Source organism: Siphateles boraxobius, unplaced genomic scaffold (genome assembly GCF_051911475.1).
Source record: "Siphateles boraxobius isolate OS27281-9 unplaced genomic scaffold, OSU_SipBor_1 10, whole genome shotgun sequence".
In the NCBI taxonomy this organism is placed as follows: domain Eukaryota; kingdom Metazoa; phylum Chordata; class Actinopteri; order Cypriniformes; family Leuciscidae; genus Siphateles; species Siphateles boraxobius.
Genome location: NW_027508700.1, coordinates 270001 through 280910, shown reverse-complemented (window position 1 = coordinate 280910; position 10910 = coordinate 270001).

Sequence of the window (10910 nt, the reverse complement as noted above, 5' to 3'; positions counted from 1 at the left end):
GTTTGTGTGTGTGTGGGTAGCATGTACAGAGTGAACAGCAGCGGTCCTAGTACTGAGCCTTGAGGTACGCCATACTGAACTTGTGATCGATAAGACATCTCTTCATTTACTGCTAAAAACTGATAGCGGTCAGATAAGTATGATTTAAACCATGCTAGTGCAATTCCACTAATGCCAACATAATTTTCGAGTCTATTTAAAAGAATGTTGTGGTCAATGGTGTCAAATGCAGCACTAAGATCGAGTAACACTAATAGTGTCATGTCTTGTCATGTTATGTCTTGTTCCTGTTCTTTCTCTTCACTCTGTCTCCCTCTGCTGGTCGTATTAGGTTACCTTCTCTTTCTCTCCTCCTCCAGCTGTTCCTCATCTGCTCTAACTACCTCGTTCACCCTCTTCCCACCTGTTCCCTTTCCCCTCTGATTAGGTCTCTATTTCTCTCTCTGTTCCTGCCTCTTTCTTTGTCAGATTCTCGTTTGAGTTTCTCATGCTAGAAACAAACTATCGTCTCGTTTGCTTCGCCTTTGTCCTGTCCTGTCCTGTCGGAATCCGCCTGGCAAGTGCATCCTGTACTCAGCTAACTGTCTTGTCGTTTGTACTGTGTCCAGTTTATCGGCTGCTACGAGAGATCAGGTACCACTGTTCCTCTACGACCCGTGCCTACCCAGAGAGACCTGCAGCCTGTCGCCGCTAACCCAGCTATTCTCCTCTGCTGCTAAAAAGGCTCTTTTGTATTTATTTGAAATACTTTTTTTGTTCCATTTTGTCGCCCTCTCTGCGGGTTGTCTATTTTCCATTATCTACATCTGAAGAGGATCCGTGTCTTCCCTGTGTTTACATTAAAAGACTCTGTTTTTGTTAAACCGCTTTTGGGTCCTCACTTACCACCACAACAAATAGAGAGATAAAACCACGATCGGAAGATAAGAGCAAATCATTTGTGACTCTAATGAGAGCTGTCTCAGTGCTATGGTGCGGTCTAAATCCTGACTGGAAATCCTCACAGACACCATTTATTTTTTAAAAAGGAACATAGTTGTGAGGATACTGCCTTTTCTAGTATCTTTGACAGAAAAGGTAGATTCGAGATCGGCCTGTAATTGACTAATTCTGTAGGATCAAGATGTGTTTTTTTTTAACAAGTGGTTTAATCATAGCCAGCTTAAAGGTTTTTGGTACGTATCCTAATGACAAAGATGAATTAATGATATTAAGAAGAGGATCGATGACCTCTGGAAGCATCTCTTTCAATAGCTTAGTCGGTATAGGGTCTAACATACATGTTGTCGATTTAGACGATTTAACGAGTTTGGAAAAATTTTCGTTAGTGAGACTACACTGCACTGTCTGATGCGATACTGTAGTAGACGGTTGCATAGTTATAATTTTCTCTCTAATATTATCAATCTAATAAGTGAAGAAGTTCATAAAGTCATTACTGCTGTACTGCTTGGAAACGTCTGGGCTTGAAGCTTTATTTTTCGTTAATTTAGCCACTGTTTCAAATAAATACCATGGGTTTTGTTTATTTTCTTCTAATAGGGTTGAAAAATAAGCAGATCTAGCAGTTTTTAAAGCCTCTCTGTTTGCAATCATGCTCTCCTTCCATGAAATGCGAAATACCTCTAGTTTTGTTTTCTTCCAGTTGCGCTCCATTTTTCTGGCTGTTCTCTTAAGGGCCCGGGTGTGCTCGTTGTACCACGGCGTAGGACTATTTTCTTTAATCTTCTTTAAGCGCAACGGAGCAACTGTGTCCAAAGTGCTGGAAAAGAGAGGGTTAAACGTTTCTGTTGCAACATTGAGTTCTTCTAAGCTATCTGGGATGCTGAGATGATGAAACTGATCAGGAAGATTATTGATAAACCAATCTTTAGTGGCAGAAGTGATAGGTCTAACATATTTGTAACACGGAGTCGGCTTTGCAGCCTTGGCTAAATGAAGTTTACTCGAGACTAGAAAATGATCTAGACTAGAAAAAAGAGATGTCATTGCTCTGCTGTAGAATTTCAACAGTATCAACATTGATTCAATGTGATAATATTAGATCTAGAGTATGATTACGACAATGAGTAGGTCCTGAGATGTGTTGTTTAACTCCAGTTAAGAATGTCTTTAAATGCCAATTCCATTGCATCTTTTCCATTATCTACATGTATATTAAAATCACCAACAATTAGGACTTTATCTGCAGCCAGTACTAACTCTGATAGAAAATCAGCAAATTCTTTGATAAATTCTGTATGGTGCCCTAGTAGGTATGCTACCCCCAATCAGATGAACTGGATAAATATTGTAAAAGTTCTGATCCAATCTGACTTCTGACCTATAATAATCAAGCGTAGCGTCAGTTCTGGCAGGTCGCGTTAGTCAAGCTTGCATCAGCTGACTCTCAGCTGATCCACGTCTACCTATAGGAATATGACATCTATCACTGTATACATATATAAGCTCCTTCAGTATTATCAGCAGCTGTCGTGTTTCTCAGGAGCGGATTACCCTCCTCCCTCCCCAGCTCCTCCTCTCAACCAGTCAGGATTTGGATTTCCCCTTGAATCAGAATAAATTCTCAAATTATGTTGTACTTTAAAATCTTGAATTAATGATATCTGCATACATTCATGTTGGTTCTGTTCTGTTTACCCTAAGGGGGGTTATTGCTACTTGGCTGCATAGCCCTAACCCTAACCAGCGCAGGGAGTTCTCGCCCAGAACGGAACCATACCGCCAATCCAAACTGTATGCTAATTGTCAATTGTATTTGATGATATTGGTCCTGACAGAACTGCCTAAATCATAATCATACTCTGTTCGCTCGTTGGCCAAAGGAGGACTGGCCTCCTGACTGAGCCTGGGTTCTCGCCATAAAGGTGACTTGACTTGACTTGACCCTGGCTGCCTGTATACAGTAGCCAGCGCAAATCTCAAACTTGATTTATCATTTACACTAGATATTGCTACATTAAGCACCAACACTTAAATAATAATATCAAATAATTATATTTAAAGTCTTCTCAGTAGTTCTGAAGATGTTACTATAAATTACAGCAACACCTCCCCCTTTGCCTTTCAGATGAGGTTCATGGCTATAACAGTAATCTTGAATTGGATTGAATGCCTTTATTGTTGTTGTACTTTAAAATACAACAAAATTAGGAGCGCTCTCCACTGGGTGCATATAATAAATAAATACAATAAATACTGCAAATCATAAAAACAGTAGTAAAACAGAATTAAAACCGTAATCGCAGTACAGAAGTTGACAGTGAGTGACTGGGTTTGTCTAACTACATTTGTTTAGGGGAACTATTGCATTTGGGAAGAAGTTATTTTTAAATCTGGTGGTGCTGGATTGTATAGACCTATAACGCCTACCAGAAGGTAACAATTGTAACAGATGGTGGCCTGGATGAGTATTGTCCTTGATGATGTTCTTAGCTCTTGAGAGAGTGCGACTGAGTGCAATATCTGACAGGGAGGGGAGGGGGCAACCAATGATTTTTCTGCAATCTTGATCATTCTCTGCAGAGACTTTTTGTCTGCAGCGGAACACGCAACAAACCACACAGAGGATGCAATATGAAAGGATGCTCTCAATGGTGGATCCGTAAAAAGACACCAGCAACATCGCATTTATGTTGTTTTTCTTTAGTATCCTCAGGAAGTGGATGATCTGCTGTGCTTTTTTTGACAACTGTTGTGGTGTTAGTTGACCAACTAACGTTCCGTAATATGGATGCCCAGGAATTTGAATGAATGAACTCTCTCCACGCACTCACCATTTATGAAGAGGAGTTGGGGGTGTGTGTTACATTTTCTAAAGTCTATTATGAGTTCTTTTTTGTTTTTATAGTGTTTAGGATTAGGTTATTGGCAGAGCACCACTCAGACAGATTCTGCACTTCCTGTCTGTAGGTGGACTCGTCTCCGCCCGTTATAAGTGCCACCACAGTAGTTTCATCTGCAAACTTTATGATGGAGTTGGTGGGAAATGTTGGTAAACAGTCAAAGGTGTATAGTGAATAGAGGAGGTCATCAGGGCCAGCCGGCTTCCTGGGGTTCACTGCTTTGAGGACCTGTCTCACTTCCTGTTGTTGGACGGTGAGAACAGGCGTGTCAGTGACTACAGGAGGGGATGAATTAAAGGAGCTCTAGGTCTCAAAACGGGCAAAGAAGTTGTTAAGTTCTTCTGCCAGCAGGGCATCATTTGTTGTTGTTACTGTTTTTTTTCCCAGCCCTGATAGTTAGTGAGATGTTGTTCCCCCTGCCACACTGGTCTCGGATCTTTATCCGAGACTTAGTTCTCAATTTTCTCTTTGTAGGCCCGTTTAGCGGTCCTTATTCAGATCAGTCCTAGCAATGGAATATAGGGCTATATGTCCCCTAACCTGAAGGCCCAGTCCCGTGCTTTGAAAAGTTTGTGTACCTCTGAAGTCATCCATGGCTTCTGGTAAGAAAATACCCTAATGCGTTTGTTCACAGTCACATTGTCAATGCAGGTTTTTATATAAAAAAGTACTGTTTCTGTATACTCCTGAAGATCCCCTTGTTCAAAAAGGGACCATTCAGTGCTTGAGAAGCAGTCTTGGAGTTGTGACAGCGCCCCCTCTGGCCATGTTGTGATGATTTATTTTATTTTATTTTTAAAGTAATGTAATTGTCTGGTTTTAGCCAGGTTCCTGTCAAACACAGCACATCTAGGTTATAGTCTGTGATCATATCATTAACAATAAGTGCTTTTGAAGAAAGGGAGTGAATATCCAGCAACCCGAGCTTTATCAATTGTTCATCTGTATTATATCTGTTTTTTATTTGTTTAACATCAATTAAATTTTTACCCTTAAATGGGTTTGGGAGTTTTTTGTATTTCCTAATTCGGGGAACAGACACAGTCTCTATATGACGATATCTAGGTGAAAGAGGCTCTATGTGATGGTACTTATCTGACCTCAGTGACGTGAGACAGCTGGCAGACGGTCGGTTTAGCCAGTCTGTCTGTCTGTGTGTGTGTGTGTGTGTGTGTGTGTGTGTGTGTGTGTGTGTGTGTGTGTGTGTGTGTGTGTGTGTGTGTGTGTGTGTGTGTGTGTGTGTGTGTGTGTGTGTGTGTGTGTGTGTGTGTGTGTGTGTGTGTGTGCGTGTCTCAGACTGCAGCGGCACTGCTGGATCCCACTGGGCTTCATTAAAAGAAACTGCAGTCAGTGTGAGACAGAAACAGAAATATTAACCCCTATATATATATATACAGTATATATACACTGAACAAAATTTTAAACGCAACACTTTAGTTTTTGCCCCCATTTTTCATGAGCTGAACTCAGAGATCTAAGACTTTTTCTATTTACAAAGATCTTAGATTTTTTACACAAAAGGCCTTTTTCTCTCAAATATTGTTAAAAAATCTGTATAAATCTGTTTTAGTGAGCACTTCTCCTTTGCCGAGATAATCCATCCACCTCACAGGTGTGGCCTGGGGCGGAGTGGCAATCGGGAGAGTCAGGACTTTTCCCGGTGGGCCGGTAGTGTTTCGTGGCCCGGTCTGATAATAGTTATACATCGCAAGTTCTTAGCAACACCATCTGCTATCTGCTACTTCTCTGCTCAACGCGTAAATAAATGCAGGTTCTTAAAGTTCTTAAATGGTCTAGTGGTAGATCTTTTGCCAAGCGTGTCAGAGGTTACGGGTTCTAATCCGCACTTGTATAGTTTTTTTTCTCTCATCAAAACTGAATATGTTCATCAGTGGTTACAGTCTATATCAAGCAGGGACACGTTTGTGTGCATTTTATTTTGTGATTTCACCGGAATGAATAGAGAGTCTCCAAAACGGCGATAGATTGAAGAGCGCGTCCGAGTGAAGACTGCGCGCGATCCACAGAGAACACCATGCGCTCAGCTTGAGTTCAAAAACAACACATTCTAGCGCTAGATCTCTTGTTTAATAGCGAACTAAATGAATGCTCTGCTAGTCAACTGGAGATGTTTTATTTATTTGTATTAGGACCCTCCGTGTTTCAAAAAGTGGCAGGGGACAATATCAATCCTGAGAAAAAGTGGTGGGACACGACTTCACTGGATCTAAACAAATCATAACCATAGATGTGACCAATAGTGGTGGCTTTCTTAATCTATTTAAATAATTTTGCAAGGGTTCTTTTTTTTTTTTTTTACCAAAAAATTTTCCGGTAGATTTTTTGGTCCACTCCGCCCCTGGGTGTGGCATATCAAAATGCTGATTAGACAGCATGATTATTGCACAGGTGTGCCTTAGGCTGGCCACAATAAAAGGCCATAGAAAAATGTACATAGAAAATGTCCTAAATCTTTGAGTTCAGAAAAATGTTGTGTTTATAATTTTGTTCAGTGTATATATATATATATATATATATATATATATAGAGAGAGAGAGAGAGAGAGAGAGAGATAGGGGTCAGTAAATGTATATAGTATAGTCACCAGACTGAGCCCAACACTACAGTAGATAGTTCCTCCAGATGAAACAGCTTTACACATGCTGGACTCAATACAGAACCTCCTATTTTCAGAGGAGTGTCTGATGATGTTGACTCTAATGAGTGGGCAGATATCATGAGAGACTATATAAGACGGGATAGTCTGAGAAAACAGCAGCAGGCGGAGGAGATTAGGGTCCATCTACGAGGAAGTGTGGGATTTGGTCAAGTTTGGCATAAGGAACCGTAATATAGTGCATAACCCAAGAGCGGGTCAGGAGCGGGTTCAGGAGCGAGTCATGAGCGAGTCATGAGCGAGTCAGGAGCGGGTCAGGAGTGGGTCAGGAGCGAGTCATGAGCGAGTCAGGAGCGGGTAAGGAGCGGGTCCTGAGCGAGTCATGAGCGAGTCAGGATCGGGTTCAGGAGCGTGTCAGGAGCGAGTCATGAGCAAATCAGGAGCGGGTCAGGAGCGGGTTCAGGAGCGGGTCATGAGCGAGTCATGAGCAAGTCAGGATCGGGTTCAGGAGCGGGTCAGGAGCGAGTCATGAGCGAATCAGGAGCGAGTCATGAGCGAATCAGGAGCGGGTTCAGGAGTGGGTTCAGGAGCGGGTCAGGAGCGAGTCATGAGCGAATCAGGAGCGGGTCAGGAGTGGGTTCAGGAGCGGGTCATGAGCGAGTCATGAGCGGGTCAGGAGCGGATTCAGGAGCAGGTCATGAGCGGGTCAGGAGCGGGTTCAGGAGCGGGTCAGGAGAAGGTCAGGAGCGAGTCAGGAGCGGGTCAGGAGCGAGTCATGAGAGAGTCATAAGCGAGTCAGGAGCGGGTCAGGAGTGGGTCAGGAGCGAGTCAGGAGCGGGTCAGGAGCGGATTCAAGAGCGGGTCATGAGTGGGTCAGGAGCGGGTCAGGAGTGGGTCAGGAGCGGGTCATGAGCTGGTCAGTAGCGGGTCAGGAGCGGGTTCAAGAGCGGGTCAGGAGTGGTTTCAAGACCGGGTCATGAGTGGGTCAGGAGCGGGTCATGAGCGGGTCAGTAGCGGGTCAGGAGCATGTTCAAGAGCGGGTCAGGAGTGGTTTCAAGACCGGGTCAGGAGCGAGTCAGGATCGGGTTCAAGAGTGGGTCAGGAGCGGGTTCAGGAGCAGGTCATGACCGAGTCATGAGCGGGTCAGGAGCGGGTTCAGGAGCAGGTCAGGAGCGGGTTCAGGAGCGAGTCAGGAGCTGGTTCAAGAGCGGGTCAGGAGCGAGTCATGAGTGAGTCATAAGCGAGTCAGGAGCGGGTCAGGAGTGGGTCAGGAGTGAGTCAGGAGCGGTCAGGCGCAGGTTCAGGAGCGGGTCAGGAGTGGGTCAGGAGCGGGTCAAGAGCGGGTCAGAAGTGAGTCTTGAGTGGGTCAGGAGTGGGTCAGGAGCGGGTCAGGAGCGGGTTCAGTAGAGGGTCAGGAGCGGGTCAGGAGCAGGTCAGGAGCGGGTTCAGTACCGGGTCAGGAGCGGGTCAGGAGCGAGTCAGGAGCGAGTCAGGAGCGAGTCAGGAGTGAGTCAGGAGCGAGTCAGGAGCGAGTCAGGAGCGGGTCAGGAGTGGGTCAGGAGCATGTCAGGAGTGAGTCAGGAGCGAGTCAGGAGCTGTTTCAAGAGCGGGTCAGGAGCAGGTCATGAGTGAGTCATAAGCGAGTCAGGAGCGGGTCAGGAGTGGGTCAGGAGCAGGTCAGGAGTGAGTCAGGAGCGGGTCAGGAGCAGGTTCAGGAGCGGGTCAGGAGCGAGTCAGGAGCGAGTCAGGAGCGGGTTCAAGAGCGGGTCAGGAGCGAGTCATGAGTGGGTCAGGAGCAGGTTCAGGAGTGGGTTCAGTAGCGGGTCAGGAGCGGGTCAGGAGCAGGTCAGGAGCGGTTTCAGGAGCAGGTCACGAGCGGGTCAGGAGCGAGTCAGGAGTGAGTCAGGAGCGGGTCAGGAGCGAGTCAGGAGCGGGTCAGGAGCGGGTCAGGAGCGGGTCAGGAGCAGGTTCAGGAGCGAGTCAGGAGCGGGTAAGGAGCGGGTTCAGGAGCGGGTTCAGGAGGGGGTCAGGAGCGGGTCAGGAGCGAGTCAGGATCGAGTCAGCAGCGGGTCAGGAGCAGGTCAGGAGTGAGTCAGGAGCAAGTCAGGAGCGGGTCAGGAGCGAGTCAGGAGCGGGTCAGGAGCGGGTCAGGAGCAGGTTCAGGAGCGAGTCAGGAGCGGGTAAGGAGCGGGTTCAGGAGCGGGTTCAGGAGTGGGTCAGGAGCGGGTCAGGAGCGAGTCAGGATCGAGTCAGCAGCGGGTCAGGAGCAGGTCAGGAGCGAGTCATGAGCGTGCCAGGAGCGGGTCAGGAGTGAATCAGGAGCGAGTCAGGAGCGAGTCAGGAGTGGGTCAGGAGCGGGTTCAGGAGCGGGTTCAGGAGTGGGTCAGGAGTGGGTCAGGAGCGAATCAGGATCGAGTCAGCAGCGGGTCAGGAGTGGGTCAGGAGTGAGTCAGGAGCGAGTCAGGAGCGGGTCAGGAGCGGGTTCAGGAGTTGGTCAGGAGCGGGTCAGGAGCGAGTCAGGATCGAGTCAGCAGCGGGTCAGGAGCAGGTCAGGAGCTTGTTGGGAAGAGTTCTGTTAAAAGAGGCCTCAATGAACCACACCGTCTGTTCCGGCCCGGATCACTCCCGCTCTGTCTGTCCTGAGAGAGGGAAATCTCCATCTTCTCAAGGGCTGGGAACTGGATGATCTTCACTCAAGGCAGTACAGTATAGATTGTGACCAGTCCTGTATGAGTGACCCAACCTCAGTTTATGGTCTTCCTCATTCTGTCCTGCAGGGAAACCATGTTTCTCTCCTGTGATAGAGTTAGTCCGTTACCCGAGGCCAGTCCAACTCACTCCTTCCCTGATGAAGATCCATCTGTTCGATCCCGTTTCCCAGACTCTCCAATCTCCGAGTGCAGGACAACACAGTCGTTAGAGTCATAATCTATGTTCTGAGAAAGAGCGAAGGAACCGAGCTCTGGGACAAACCTTTTCAAGCACTGGAAAAAGCTGAAGATTCGTAATCTCGTGCTGTACAGAGTAAAGATGGATCAACTGATGAATAAGAAACTCTTTTCTGCAATCTTTACTGTATATTCTGTATGTAACATATGCTGCTTCTAGCCCAATTTAGAAGAATATAAGAGGTGTGTGTGTAACAGAGTTTAAATAATGCTGTTCCTCGGCACCACTGTCTCTCAGGACCTGAAGCGGGACAATCACATCGACTCCATTGTCAAAAAGGCCCAAAAGAGGCTGTACTTCCTTCATCAACTGAAAAAGTTCAACCTGCCACAAGCACAGATGACTCAGTTTTACTCAGCTGTTATTGAGTCGGTTCTTTGCACTTCTGTAACTGTCTGGTTTGGGTCAGCCATTAAATCAGACATAAGAAGACTGTAATGGGCTGTTTGGACAGCTGGGAGGATCATTGGTCTGCACCTGCCCAACCTTCAGGACCAGTACGTCTCCAGAGTGGAGAAACAGGCAGGGAACATCATCACAGACCCCGGACACCCCCAACACCTGTGTGCACTTCTGCTGGCGTCACAGATCTTTGTGCAACAGAACCTCTGGCCACAAAAACAGCTTTTCCCCATCTCAAGTCAAGTCACATTTATTTATATAGCGCTTTTTGCAATACAGAGTGTTTCAAAGCAGCTTTACAGAGACAACAGGAAAATAATGCAAACAAGTTTGTTTCCAGAAGAAAATAACGTCATAGTCCAGCTTAAGTAAGTTCTGTGATGTTTCATTTTGGTTTTAAAAAAGGTATTACTTTAGTTCATTTATATATATATATAGCCGCTCTGGTGTAAACCGTGATGTCATCGTCCAGCTCAGTTTAGTTCTTGTATAATAGTGTCAATGCAGGAAGATCAATGATATTGTTGAATATTAAATTAAATGTTAAATCTAATGTCCCCAGCTAAGCAACCCAATGGCAACTTAGGTGGAAAAAGGCAACAGTGTCAAGGAACCAAAACTCCATCAGGGCAGAATGGAGAAAAAAACCTTGGGAGAACCCAGACTCAGACTCACTAACTTCACATGAACAAGGTTGTGTTTGCTCTTTTAATTGGAACATGGAAAAGTTTTGTAGCCTGTGCCATGGTTATTGTACTTCAACTTTTATGTAGCGGTTATGCAAGTGTTACAATTAAACACTTTGAAAACATTGTTCATGAAACCACTATATTGTCATTAGTATTTGATAAATGTTCTTATAATATCGGGAGAAGACATTCTTCAAACATCCTTTAAATATTAAGGGTCACTAACTCTCTGGCTTAACAATGTGTTAAGGTTGGATATATCAAAATCCCTTGTGTTTCATATACACAACCATGTGTCCATATAGTGTCCTTATAGCTGGATATGGTTATTATCACACAGTTGTCTGACTGGCTATCATATCTAGATAAAATATCTAAATATTGTTCTGAATAACATATGTAGCCAAG